We start from the raw sequence: 14,521 nt of genomic DNA, 5'->3' as shown, positions 1-14,521 counted from the left end.
AGGAGGACGCTGATGTTGGTGCGCCTGTCCTCCATGGGGATTTCTAGGATCTTGCGGAGACATCGTTGGTGATATGAAATGCAACTAAACTACAGAACCAGTGGGAACCTGTTCGACCTGCACCGTCTCCAGGCCAGGTCCAAGACCACCCCAACCTCTGTCGTCGAGCTACAGTACGTGGGCGACGCCTGCGTCTGCGCACATACAGAGGCTGAACTCCAGGACCTAGTCGACGTATTTACTGAGGCGCACAAAAGCATGGGCCTTACGCTAAACATCCATAAGACAAAGGTCCTCCACCAGCCTGCCCTTACCGCACAGCACTGCCCCCCAGTCATCAAGATCCACGGCGTGGCCCTGGACACCGTGGACCGCTTCCCATATCTCGGGAGCCTCCATCAACAAGAGCAGGCATCGACGACGACATCCAACACTGCCTCCAGTGCACCAGTGCAGCCTTCGGCCGCCTGAGGAAAACAGTGTTTGAAGACCAGGCCCTCAAAACTGCCACAAAGCTCATGGTCTACAGGGCTGTAGTAGTACCCGCCATCCTGTATGGCTCAGAGACATGAACCATGTACAGTAGACACCTCAAGTCCATGTCTACAACTCTTCAAGAGCAATTTGTATTTCTGCAGTGCTTCTAATATAGTAAAATGTCCCAAGGCACTTCACAGGAGCGTTATAAAACAAAATTGGACATCGAGCCGCCGAAGGAGAAATTAGGGCAGATGACCAAAAATTCAGTCAAAGAGGTTTTAAGGAGCGCCTTAAACATAAAAACATAAGAAATAGGAGCAAGAGTAGGCCATTTGACCCCTCGAGCCTGCTCTGCCATTTAATAAGATCAAGGCTGATCTGATCATGGGCTCAGCTCCACTTTCCTGCCTGCTCCCCATAAGGAGGAAAAAGAGCCGGAGAGGTTTCAGGAGGGAATTCCAGACCTTGGGGCCTTGGCAGCTGAAGGCACGGCCACCAATGGTTGAGCAATTAAAATCAGGATACTCAAGAGACCAGAATTAGAGGGGTGCAGATATCTCGGGGGGGTTGTGGAGCTGGAGGAGTTTACAGAGAGAGGGAGAGGCAAGGCCATGGTGGGAGTTGAAATCAAGGATGAGAATTTTAAAATCGAGGCATTGTTTAACCGGGAGCCAATGTAAGTCAGCGAACACTGAGGTGATGAGTGAACAGGACCTGGTGCGACTTAGGACACATTCAGCTGAGTTTTGGGTGATCTCAGGTTTACATCAGATAGAACGTGGGAGGCCAGCAATTGTAGTTAATCAATTAGGATGATTAATCCTTAAACTGAAGCACTTAAACCTTCGAATCATAATTGCCCCCTTTTTAAAGGGGCACAAACAATGATTTCCAAATTCCAATAAAAACTTTTTGAATTATAATATAATTCCTTTTATCTATTATGCACTCCAGTCCTTCTGGTGCCCAATGGTTGCGGAAGGCAATTAGGATGATTAAATAATCACTCGGAATCACTTAAACCATAAGTGTTCACTTTTAAAGGGGGCTCAAACAATAGATTTAAAATTCTGAGCACAATTTGATTACCACGTTATCTACATTACAACAGTGACTACACTTTTTTTTTAAAGTACTGTTATGTCTTGAATAAAGAGTCAGACTAGATACTGCAAGCTCAAAGTAAGTGTGACCGTAGTCCTTTGTTACAGATCTCAGAGTGCCTCTCCAGCCTGTGAGGCCGCCTTATATACCGCTGCTCCCAAGGGATTGTGGGATCCCTTGGGACTCCAGGGGATAAGCCATCTGGTGGTTAGACATGGTATTTACAGGTTTACATACATAACGACACTCCCCCCACCCACCCCCCAAAGTCAATAGTGTAACTATTTACAATGTGAGTCGATCTGGAGCCTTTCTTTCCCTGGTTGATCGTCTCGGTGCAAATGCTGGTGTTGGTGAGTCGTTTGTTGGGTCTTCGCTGGGCTGCTGCGCAGCTGGCCTTGCTGGACTCCTGGGGGTGGTGAGTCCTGCTGGACTGCTGGAGGTGGTGAGTCTTGCTGGGCTGCTGCAGGTGATGGGTTCTGCTTTGTGGTCAACCGCTGGGTCGGTTGTGTGTGTGTGTGTGTTGGAGGGTCGAGAAAGGTGGAGTCGAATGTGGGTTGTTCTGGATAGTCCGTAAATCTGAGTTTGGTTTGGTCCAAGTGTTTTCTGCATTTGCAAGTTTGACCACAAACACCCTACTCCCCTCTTTGGCCAAAACAGTGCCAGCAAGCCACTTGGGATCTTGTCCATAGTTCAACACAAATACAGGATCATTTACTTCAATTTCGCGATCATGATATGTATTCTGTTGAAGCCGCCTGCTCTCTACCTGCTTGTGTAGATCAGGGTGAACTAACGAGAGCCTTGTCTTAAGTGCCCTTTTCATGAGCAGTTCAGCGGGAGGGACACCAGTGAGCGAGTGGGATCTTGTGTGGTAACTAAGCAGGACTTGGGATAAATGAGTCTGCAGTGAGCCTTCAGTTATCCTTTTCAAGCTCTGCTTGATTGTTTGAAATGCTCGTTCTGCCTAACCATTGGACGCTGGCTTAAACGGGGCAGGCGTGACATGTTTGATCCCATTGCGGGTCATGAACTCCCTCAATTCGGCACTGGTAAAGCAAGGGCCATTGTCACTTACAAGGACATCAGGCAGGCCGTGCGTGGCAAACATGGCTCATAGGCTTTCAATGGTGGCAGCGGACGTGCTTGCCAACATTATCACACATTCAATCCATTTGGAGTACGCATCTACAAACACTACAAAAAAATTTCCCAAGAATGGGCCTGCATAGTCGACATGGACCCTAGACCACGGTTTGGAAGGCCAGGACCATAAACTTAATGGTGCCCCCCTGGGTGCATTGCTTAACTGGGAACATGTATTACATTTGTGAACGCAGGACTCTAAGTCTGCATCGATACCGGGCCACCACACGTGGGATCTGGCTATTGCTTTCATCATCACAATGCCTGGGTGGGTACCGTGGAGATCGCTAATGAAAGTATCCCTGCCCTTTCTGGCACAACTACCCAATTACCCCATAGGAGGCAGTCTGCCTGTATAGACATTTCATCTTTGCGCCACCGGTACAGTTTTATTTCTTCCTGTATCTCTAACGGGACACTAGACCAACTCCCTTGGAGCACACAGTTTTTTTACTAAGGTCAGTAAGGAGTCCTGGCTCATCCAGGTTCTAATCTGTCGGGCGGTAACAGGTGATTGCTCACTCTCAAATGCTTCCATTACCATAACTAAATCTGCGGGCTGTGCCATTTCAGCCTACTGAGAGCACCGGTGGTTTTCTGTGCCTGGCCTGTGGCGGATGGCATAGTTGTATGCGGACAACGTGAGTGCCCATCTCTGGATGCGGGCCGATGCATTCGTATTTATCCTTTTATTTTCAGAAAAGAGGAATATAAGCAGTTTATGGTCAGTTTCCAATTCAAATTTGAGCCCGAACAGATATTGATGCATTTTCTTTATCCTGTAAACATACGCTAACGCTTCTTTTTTGATCATACTGTAGGCTCTCTCAGCCTTAGACAGACTTCTGGATGCATAAGCAACCGGTTGCAATTTCCCAAATTCATTAGCTTATTGCGATACACACCCGACACCGTATGACGACGCATCACATTCTAGTACCAAACGTTTACATGGATCACACAACACAAGCAATTTATTTGAAGATAACAGCTTCCTAGCTTTCTCAAAGGCATTTTCTTGCCTTTTACCCCATACCCACTCATCTCCTTTACACAGTAAAGAGTGCAGGGGTTCTAACAATGTGCTAAGACCCGGTAAGAAGTTACCAAAATAGTTCAGGAGTCCGAGAAGCGACCGCAGCTCCGTCACATTCTGTGGTCTCGGTGCATTTTTGATTGTCTCCGTCTTCGAATCGGTGGGCCTGATGCCATCCGCACGATTCTTCTCCCCAGGAACTCCACTTCAGATGCCAGGAAAACGCACCTCGAGCATTTTAGCCTGAGCCCCACACGATTAAGCTGACTAAGAACCTCCTCCAGGTTCTGCACGTGCTTGACGGTGTCCCGACCTGTAACTAAGATGTTGTCCTGGAAGACTGCGGTGCGCGGGACCGACTTCAGCAAACTTTCCATGTTCTTCTGGAATATCGCCACGGCTGATCGAATCCTAAACGGGCATCTGTTGTAAACGAAGAGACCTTTGTGCGTGTTGATGCAGGTGAGGCCTTTCGAAGATTCCTCCAGTTCCTGCGTCATGTAGGCCGAGGTCAAGTCCAGCTTCGTGAACGTTTTCCCTCCCGCCAGCGTCGCAAATAGGTCATCTGTCTTTGGTAGCGGGTATTGATCCTGCAGCGAGAAACGATTGATAGTTACTTTGTAATCACCACAGATTCTGGCGGTGCCATCTCCCTTGAGGACTGGAACAATCGGACTGGCCCACTCATTGAATTCGATCGGCGAAATGATGCCCTCTCGTTGCAGCCTGTCCAGCTCGATCTTCACCCTCTCTCTCATCATGTAAGGTACTGCTCTCGCCTTGTGATGGATGGGTCGTGCCCCCAGCATCAAGTGGATCTGCACTTTTGCTCCTTGGAACTTCCCAATGCCTGGTTCGAACAGCGAGGGGAACTTGCTTAGGACCTGGACACATGAGGTGTCGTCAACGGACGAAAGCGCTCGGACATCATCCCAGTTCCAGCGTATCTTTCCCAGCCAGCTCCTGCCGAACAGCGTGGGGCCATCACCCGGTACCACCCAGAGTGGTAAATCGTGCACCGCTCCATCGTAGGAGACCTTTACGGTAGCACTGCCAATTATGGGAATCAGTTCCTTTTGTGTACGTTCTAAGTTTGGTACGAATGGGAGCCAGGACTGGCCTTGAAGCCTTGTTGCACCACAACTTATCGAAAGTCTTTTTGCTCATTATGGACTGGTTTGCGCCTGTGTCCAGCTCCATGGATACCGGGAGTCCATTTAATTCAACCTTCAGCATTATCGGGGGACAATTTGTGGTAAATGTGTGCACCCCATATACCTCTGCATCCTCGGTCTGAGGCTCTGGTTCGTCGTGATCCGCCGTGGATCGGTCCTCCTCTGCAACATGGTGGTTTGCAGGATTAGCAGGGTTTGCAGCTCGCCCGCACATACATTGGAGATGTCCCATTGTTCCACAGCCCTTGCAAACATTTCCTTTGAAGCAGCATTAATGGAAATGATGGTCATCCCCGCAGCGCCAACAAGGTGTTAATGGCCTTGTATTCACCACCCTTGATGGCAGACTCTGAGTCATCTGCGGACGTGCAGCTACAGGTATGTAAGTCCTGCCCTGTACATTTCGATTTGAAAAAAACTTTACTTTGTTCATAGTACTTGCAGCAGCACTAGTGTGCTGGGAAATTTGTTTGGTATTGTCACTGGTGGAGATAAACGCCTGGGCTATCGCTATGGCTTTACTCAAGATTGGGGTCTCTACAGTTAAAAGTTTGCAAAGTATTACTTCATGGCCAATGCCAAGATCAAAGAAGTCCCTGAGCATATGCTCCAAGTGTCCTTCAAATTCGCAATCTCCTGCAAGGCGCCTTAGCTCGGCGACGTAGCTCGCCACTTCCTGGCCTTCAGACCTCTTGTACATGTAGAACCGATACCTCGCCATCAAAATGCTTTCCTTTGGGTTTAGATGCTCCCGGACCAGTGTGCACAACTCCTTTTACGACTTGTCTGTGGGTTTCGCTGGAGCGAGCAGATTTTTCATGAGGCCATAAGTTGATGCCCCGCAAACGGCGAGGAGGATCGCCCTTCGTTTGGCAGCGTTCGCTTCTCCTTCCAGTTCGTTGGCCACGAAATATTGGTCAAGTCTCTCCACCAAGGTTTCCCAATCATCTCCCTCCGAAAATTTCTCCAGGATGCCCACAGTTCTCTGCATTGTTGCGTTGGGGTTCATCATCTGTATCTCGTCGCTAGTTGTTATGTCTTGAATAAAGAGTCAGACTAGATACTGCAAGCTCAAAGTAAGTGTGATCGTAGTCCTTTATTACAGACCTCAGAATGCCTTTCCAGCCTGTGAGGCCTCCTTATATACAGCTGTTCCCAAGGGATTGTGGGATCCCTTGGGACTCCAGGGGATAAGCCCTCTGGTGGTTTGACATGGTATTTACTGGTTTACGTACATAACAAGTACTTCATTGGCTGTAAAGCGCTTTGGGACGTCCAATGGTCGTGAAAGGTGCTATATAAATGCAAGTCTTTCTTTCTTACATTATGGCCTCTAGAAGCTGGTGTAAGCTACTGATGTGAGGCTGTCTGGTCTATAGTTACCTGGTTTATTCCTTTCACCCTTTTTAAACAGAAATGTTGTATTGACAACTCTCCAGACCTCTGGTGGTGAGATGGAAATGTACCAGGCTGAACTGGGAGAGAAGGGGAAAAGAAGGCTAGGTTGCACTCGGGAGAGGGAAAGAAGAGTGTAATCCTGAACGGGGGGGCAGAAGAAGAATACCTGCTTTAATTGGCAGAGAGGAGTGCCAGGTTGGATTGTTGGAAAAAGTAAAAAGTGCCCAGCATAACCTGTGGGTGTTGCAGAGGGAAGAACAGCGTTAACTTGAAGTGAAGAAGAGTCCTAGTTTGGAGGAGCAAGAGAAGAAGTGCCAGGTTGAGTTGAGGAGGAAGAGTGCTAACATAAACTGTGTGGCGCGGAGTATGGAAGAGGAGATGAGCACCAGCTTGAAACGATGGAAGATGATTGACAGCTTAAAGGGAATGGGTTAGAGAAAGTGGCTCTATGGCCTGGGAGGTGTGCATGCGGGCCAATGCCTGTACTTGGGGAAGTGATGGTCGATTGAAAATCCCAACGTCACTTTGTTTAAAATTAATCAGAATGCACCATTTCATAATATAAATATGCAACCTTATCAAGAGGAATGCACCCTATAATGGACCACAAGCTGCATGGGGTGATGGGTGTGCGGGCGTTCGTATGGGAGGCACAGGTGCATTGTATGGAAGGATTGTGTACAATTCTAAATTTGCTGCTTACGGCCCTCAGTATAATGATCCTATAATTAATTAGATCAAATTTAAATCCCTTATTTGCAATAAGGCAATTTGTAGAAAGAAAAATTAATTTAAACACTTTGACCTAATAAATTATCTGCTGCTTGCTACTGGGAGAAATAATTTTCAAAATATGAAGAACAAATTCAGTTGTAAATTGCAAATAGGGAGTAAATCAAATCTAGCAAATGTTTTTCCCTTTTGAGTTGAAAATAAAATGCCCAAAATACCAGAAATGCACCAACTAAAAGCCCAGATATCCTACTCTACTGACCCAATTTTGCAGTAGTAATCTGATGGGCAGGGGTAGGAAAGGCAGATATCAATAACATTAGAACTACACTTACTCATCTATCCAATATTTTGCTATAATTTCTAGAGATATTTACATTTAAATAGCGCCTTTAATCTAGAAAAACATTCCATGGCATTTCAAAGAAACCTGAGCAAGATGAATGTTGAATTAAATAAAGGAGAGATTAGAAGACCAAAATATTGGTCGAAGAGGAAGGAGCAGGCGGGGGTTAAAATGGTCCTAACGGAGGAGATAGCGGTGGAGGTGCAAAGGAGATTAGGGAGGGAATTCCAATACCTAGGCCACCAATGGTTAGGTGAAGGGGGTGGGGCAAAGAGAACAGAGTCATAGGAACGGAGTTTGGTTGGGGCGGGGAGGGGGGGCTGGAAGCGGGGGTCATAGGGCTGGAGAAGGTTAGAGAGATAGGGAGGCAATGGTGGAATCTAAAACATAGAAACATAGAAACATAGAAAATAGGTGCAGGAGTAGGCCATTCGGCCCTTCTAGCCTGCACCGCCATTCAATGAGTTCATGGCTGAACATTCAACTTCAGTACCCCATTCCTGCTTTCTCGCCATACCCCTTGATCCCGCTAGCAGTAAGGACCTCATCTAACTCCTTTTTGAATATATTTAGTGAATTGGCCTCAACAACTTTCTGTGGTAGAGAATTCCACAGGTTCACCACTCTCTGGGTGAAGAAGTTCCTCCGCATCTCGGTCCTAAATGGCTTACCCCTTATCCTTAGACTGTGACCCCTGGTTCTGGACTTCCCCAACATTGGGAACATTCTTCCTGCATCTAACCTGTCTAACCCTGTCAGAATTTTATATGTTTCTATGAGGTCCCCTCTCATTCTTCTGAACTCCAGTGAATACAAGCCCAGTTGATCCAGTCTTTCTTGATAGGTCAGTCCCGCCATCCCGGGAATCAGTCTGGTGAACCTTCGCTGCACTCCCTCAATAGCAAGAATGTCCTTCCTCAGGTTAGGAGACCAAAACTGTACCAGGAATGTAATTTTATAAATGAGGTGCGAAGAAACCACAGGCCCTTGTAGGTTAGTGAGGCATTATTGCAGCATAGCATGCAAGCAGCAGAGTTTTGAAGGAATGAGAGTTTCTCTTATTGTTCCGGAATGTGGGCATCGCTGGCAATTGGCATATAGAATTTGGTTAATTCAGCTTCTGAAAGGTGTTGATGTTTAGTTGATTCGATATAGGGGAAAGAATATGGTTGGTATCATTGGAGAGACAGAGAGAGAGATTTGACTGAGCAACAGCTGGTGTTTTGCGACCAACCAGCCTTCGATATTCATAATAGAATGTTCTTCTAGATTAGAAATATTATGTTACGATAAGAGAAGTCTAGAGACGAGTGGTTTATGCCTTCACGGACAATGCAGTACCCAAAGACTACCATATTAGGAAATGCCTTCTCCAGTTTGATAAGAAAATCGTGCATAAATGTAAACCTTTTCCTTTGTTCGCGATCACAGAGATACCCATGCCTAGTTACATATGCTCCATCTGTGACTATACTCTGCTTGTAAACTAAATTAAAGTTAAGCTGAAGTTAAAGAATAAAATGATTATAATCAGAAGACTGAGTTTATTACTACTCAAGTGAACAAACAGAAGTTTGTTTTAAGACAACACTGACAAGGCCAGCCTTTATTGCCCAACCCTAATTGACCTTGAGAAATTGGTGGTGAGCCGCCTTCTTGAACCGCTGCAGACCGTGTGGTGAAGGTGCTCCCACAGTGCTGTTAGGGAGGGAGTTCCAGGATTTTGGTCCAGTGACGATGAAGGAACGGCAATATATTTCCAAGTCAGGATGGTGTGTGACTTGGAGGGGAACATGGAGGTGCTGGTGCTCTCATGCGCCTGCTGCCTTCGTCTTTCATGAAGGATGGGAGGCTGGCAAGGAGCGCGTTGGAGTGATGATGATTGAAGGTGAAGAATGAATGGATGAGAGTTTCAGCCACAGGTGGGCTGACGTAAGAGTGGAAGCACGTGATGTTATAAAGGTGGAAGTGCATTATATTTCTGATTGACAGGATATGGGAGTCAGACATGCAGCTCGGGATCAGAGAAACATAGAAACATAGAAAATATGTGCAGGAGTAGGCCATTCGGCCCTTCGAACCTGCACCGCCAGTCAATAACATCATGACTGATCATTCCCTCAGTACCCCTTTCCTGCTTTCTTTCCATACCCCTTGATCCCCTTAGCCATAAGGGCCATATCTAACTCCCTCTTGAATATATCCAATGAACTGGCATCAACAACTCTCTGCGACAGGGAATTCCACAGGTTAACAACTCTCTGAGTAAAGAAGTTTCTCCTCATCTCAGTCCTAAATGGCCTACCCATTATCCTAAGACTATATCCCCTGGTTCTGGACTTCCCCAACATTCTTCCTGCATCTAACCTGTCAGAATCGTATACGTTTCTATGCGATCCCCTCTCATCCTTCTAAACTCCAGTGAATAAAGGCCCAGTTGATCCAGTCTCTCCTCATATGACAGTCCAGCCATCTCGGGAATTAGTTTGGTTAACCTTCGCTGCACTCCCTCAATAGCAAGAATGTTCTTCCTCAGATTAGGAGACCAAACCTGAACACAATAGTCCAGGTGAGGCCTCACTAAGGCCCTGTACAACTGCAGTAAGACCTCCATTCTCCTATACTCAAATCCCCTAGCTATGAAGGCCAACATACCATTTGCCTTCTTCACTGCCTGTTGTACCTGCATGCCAACCTTCAATGACTGATGAACCATGAAACCCAGGTCTCGTTGCACCTCCCCTTTTTCTTATCTGCCGCCATTCAGATAATATTCTGCCTTCGTGGTTTTGCCCCCAAAATGGATAACCTCACATTTATCCACATTATACTGCATCTGTCATGCATTTGCCCACTCACCTAACCTGTCTAAGTCACCCTGCAGCCTCTTAGCGTCCCCCTCACAGCTCACACCGCCACCCAGTTTAGTGTCATCTGCAAACTTGGAGATATTACACTCAATTCCTTCATCCAAATCGTTAATGTATATTGTAAAGAGCTGGGGTCCCAGCACTGAGCCCTGCGACACTCCACTAGTCACTGCCTGCCATTCTGAAAAGGACCCGTTTATCTCGACTCTCTGCTTCCTGTCTGCCAACCAGTTCTCTATCCACATCAGTACATTACCCCCAATACCATGTGCTTTGACTTTGCACACCAATCTCTTGTGCGGGACCTTGTCAAAAACCTTTTGAAAGTCCAAATACACCACATCCACTGGTTCTCCCTTGTCCACTCTGCTAGTTACATCCCCAAAAAATTCCAGAAGATTCGTCAAGCATGATTTCCCTTTCATAAATCCATGCTGACTTGGACCGATCCTGTCACTGCTTTCCAAATGCACTGCTATTTCATCCTTAATGATTGATTCCAACATTTTCTCCACCACTGATGTCAGGCTAACCGGTCTATAATTACACGTTTTCTCTCTCCCTCCCTTTTTAAAAAGTGATGTTACATTAGCTACCCTCCAGTCCATAGGAACTGATCCAGAGTCAATGGACTGTTGGAAAATGATCACCAATGCATCCACTATTTCGAGGGCCACTTCCTTAAGTACTCTGGGATGCAGACTATCAGGCCCCGGGGATTTATCAGTCTTCAATCCCATCAATTTCCCGAACACAATTTCACGCCTAATAAGGATATCCTTCAGTTCCTCCTTCTCACTAGACCCTCGGTCCCCTAGTACTTCCAGAAGGTAATTTGTGTCTTCCTTCATGAAGACAGAACCGAAGTATTTGTTCAATTGGTCTGCCATTTCTTTGTTCCCCATTATAAATTCAAACAGGACACCTTAAGAGCCTGATTCAGGTTGTGACAGCAGCCGGGGAAGGAGATGCAGACAGCGGTGGGGAAATGGAGTTTGCGGAGGAGGCTGAAGTTGATGGTATTGGTCTTCCTAATGTTTAACAGAAAAGCCTGTCCATTTTTGGCCAGGAGCATGCAAATGAAGCAGTGACTATGCGGATATATTATCCTCTCCGTTTACATCTAGTCTTAATCATGTTGGTATAAAACCAGCATCTGGTGCTGATAAGTGCAACTGTGAAGGCAGAATGAAGTTTAAAAGAGCAACTTTATTCAATTACAACTGCTGTTGAAATCTTCCAGTTGCACTATTTTTGTCCAGGCTGTTTTTGGTTTCTTGGCTGTCGCCGACCACTTTGCCACCTACATTTATGTCATTTGCTGAGGGGCTGCCATTTACTCCCCGCTATTTCTTCAGTTTCCCTTTGGGGATTCTCTAAAGACCTGGAATTTGCGGTCAGTGGCGACGTGAAGGGGTTTCCCCGCGGGTCCCGGAGAACGCTTCGCACAAAGATCTCGCGATCTCCGCGTCGAGAACTTCGGGTTTTCCAGCACTCAATTCAAAATCAACAGAGTATAGTAGCGATCTCCTTGTGCGAGCTGCTGTGACATCAACGGGCTGTCTAGGCAGCCAATCAAAGCTCAGAATTCTCACAGGCAGCAAACAAGAAAGTGAGTAAGCTCTGAAAATTCTAACTTTAAAAATGTTAAGAGAGAGCAAAACAAAGATCGGGGCTCTCACATGGGGAAAAGGCAAACCTGAAATAAAGATGGTCAATTTTTTTAAGACATATCTTAAATGTTAACATTTTTATTAAAATGGATAAATTTCACACTGCACAAAATTTGTTTAGCAGTCAATACGCTGTTAAAGCCCCAGTTGCACCTAATTCCTTTGGGTCTAACTTTTAGTGGGTAATTTAGCAGCGTACTTACTGCGGAAGAGCCGAAGTTTTCACCAGTTTCCCTGTTTTGGGTGATTACACAGATTGCCGGCTCTGTGCGGGCACAGCACAACCTGTATCGGAGCTGTCAATGTCAGACCGCAACTTCAGGATTTCCACCTGCGCCTGCATTCGGCATCATCCCGACTGCAAATTCCGGGCCTATATCTTTGCCCTTTGGAAGAAGGGGGGGAAGCCATGGAGAGAGGCCAACTTGGTGAGGCTGCATTTCGGCGCATTGCATCCAGCCACACCAGACAAAACAGGCAGAGGCACTCCTACCTGCATTTGACTGCCAACAGAGGCATTACTTCAGATAGGAAGCACCTAATGTGCTGTGCCTGCTGCTGCTGGATTTCTCCACCCAGGTTGCCATCTGCAGAACACAGCAACGAGCCTCAGCTAACCCGCGTGCAAGTTCCTTCATTTACAATTGGTAAAAGAAACTAACTCCAGCTTCGTTGCGTTTTTCGAGCCTTTCACACGATCAACCCACCGAGTCCCCGCTGGCCTCATTTGCACGTGCCAGGGAAGAGAATCAGATCCACGGAGGACTCCTGGGCAACAAAACAAGCCCCTCGCTCCCGTGACTCAGAGCGCCCTGAAATGCAGCAGACGGGTGCTAAAGCGAGAAACACACAGCGACCATCACAGCGCTTTCACTGCTTGGACTGGTGAGGATGTTAAGCTTTTTCCGGCACTGATCTTTAGGTGAGGGCGTTGGCACTCAGTTCCAGTGCCACCATCTTCCAGGTGGTACAGTTTGCATTGCTGGTATCTTAGTGCCACCCACACCCTGGAGTTTGCGCCCCCTGCCTTCCATTTACTCGAGGAGGGCTTGGAGGTCTGAATCAGTGACCTTCTGCATTCTTCTTCTCAGGCCTGGTACTGTGTCCTGCTAGCCTCTGGGTCCAGCTTGTGCTGGTGTAGTCATAGTTTTGGGCAAGTATTGTAACGTATGCACCTGTGCGCATGCTCACAGGCTTGTGGAGCTATGTCCACCGGTACGCTCGCGGCCTTCCGCGAGAGGTGGGCACCGGAGGGACTGGAGTGCATCATCATCCCCGGCAACCAAATTTTAATTTGATTTTATATGTTTTAAAGTTTAATTTGTTTTAATTGCCGGGTTTTAGTGTCCCCCTCCTCTTTTATAGGGAGCACTTGTAAATTATGGTTTTAGAGCCCCAAAAAAACGCACAAAAAATACACAAACCCCCCACTCCCTCCCAAAAAAACAAAAAAACCCAAAAAAGGTCCTGGAAAAATGTTTGGAGTATCCCCCAGATTGGGGGGGCACCGTGACTTAATGTTTATTTTCTGTTTCCAGCCAAAAAGAGTTGTGGAGCTGTTGCGCACGCGGTGTCCACCGGTACATTCGCGGCCTTCCACAAGAGGTGGGCGCCGGAGGGACTGGAGTGCATTATTACTGATACGTCCTTACTATACAGTATAAATGCACACGAGGCCCAGGCTTGAGAGAAGGTCAGTCTGTGACCTATCCTTTATTCCATAGCACTCAAGTGATGGAAGTGGGTGGAGCTTCCCCTTTTCTATCTGAAGGTCCAGGTTAGCAGTGTCTCCCACAAGTTCACAACCTAGTGGTCATTGTTCTCACAGTGTACAACTTAGGTCAGATTATATATGGGTTACAATGCTGGTTGATTACATGACAATTACCCCCGGCAACCAAATTTTAATTTGATTTTATATGTTTTAAAGTTTAATTTGTTTTTTATTGCTGGGTTTTAGTGTCCCCCTCCCCTTTTGTAGGGGGCGCTTGAATATATTTATCTTCATGCCTGGCCGTTTGAGGCCGGCTTGAACGGTGCCGTTTTGACATGGTTAATTCCATTGCCTGCCATGAAGTCCTGGAATTCAGTGCTTGTGAAGCACGGGCCATTGTCGCTGACCAAGATATCCGGTAGACCGTGGGCGGCGAACATTGCCCGTAGACTTTCTACCGTGGCAGAGGATATGCTTGAATTTAAAATGTCACACTCGATCCATTTGGAGTAGGCGTCTACTACAACCAAAAACATTTTTCCCATGAAAGGACCCGCGTAGTCCACATGGATGCGTGACCAAGGCTTGGCGGGCCGTGACCAAGGCTTGGCGGGCCATGGGCTAAGGGGGGCTTCCCTGGGCGCATTGCCCAGCTGGGCACACGTGTTGCACCTGCGAACACAAAGTTCCAGATCTGCGTCTATCCCTGGCCACCAAACGTGTGACCTGGCAATTGCCTTCATTGTGACAATGCCCGGGTGCTCATTGTGGAGTTCTCTGATGAACACCTCTCTGCCCATCTGGGGCATGACTACGCGGTTTCCCCACAGTAGGCAATCAGCCTGAA

This window comes from Pristiophorus japonicus, unplaced genomic scaffold, assembly GCF_044704955.1.
Source record: "Pristiophorus japonicus isolate sPriJap1 unplaced genomic scaffold, sPriJap1.hap1 HAP1_SCAFFOLD_937, whole genome shotgun sequence".
NCBI lineage: Eukaryota > Metazoa > Chordata > Chondrichthyes > Pristiophoridae > Pristiophorus > Pristiophorus japonicus.
This window is presented reverse-complemented; position numbering follows the sequence as displayed.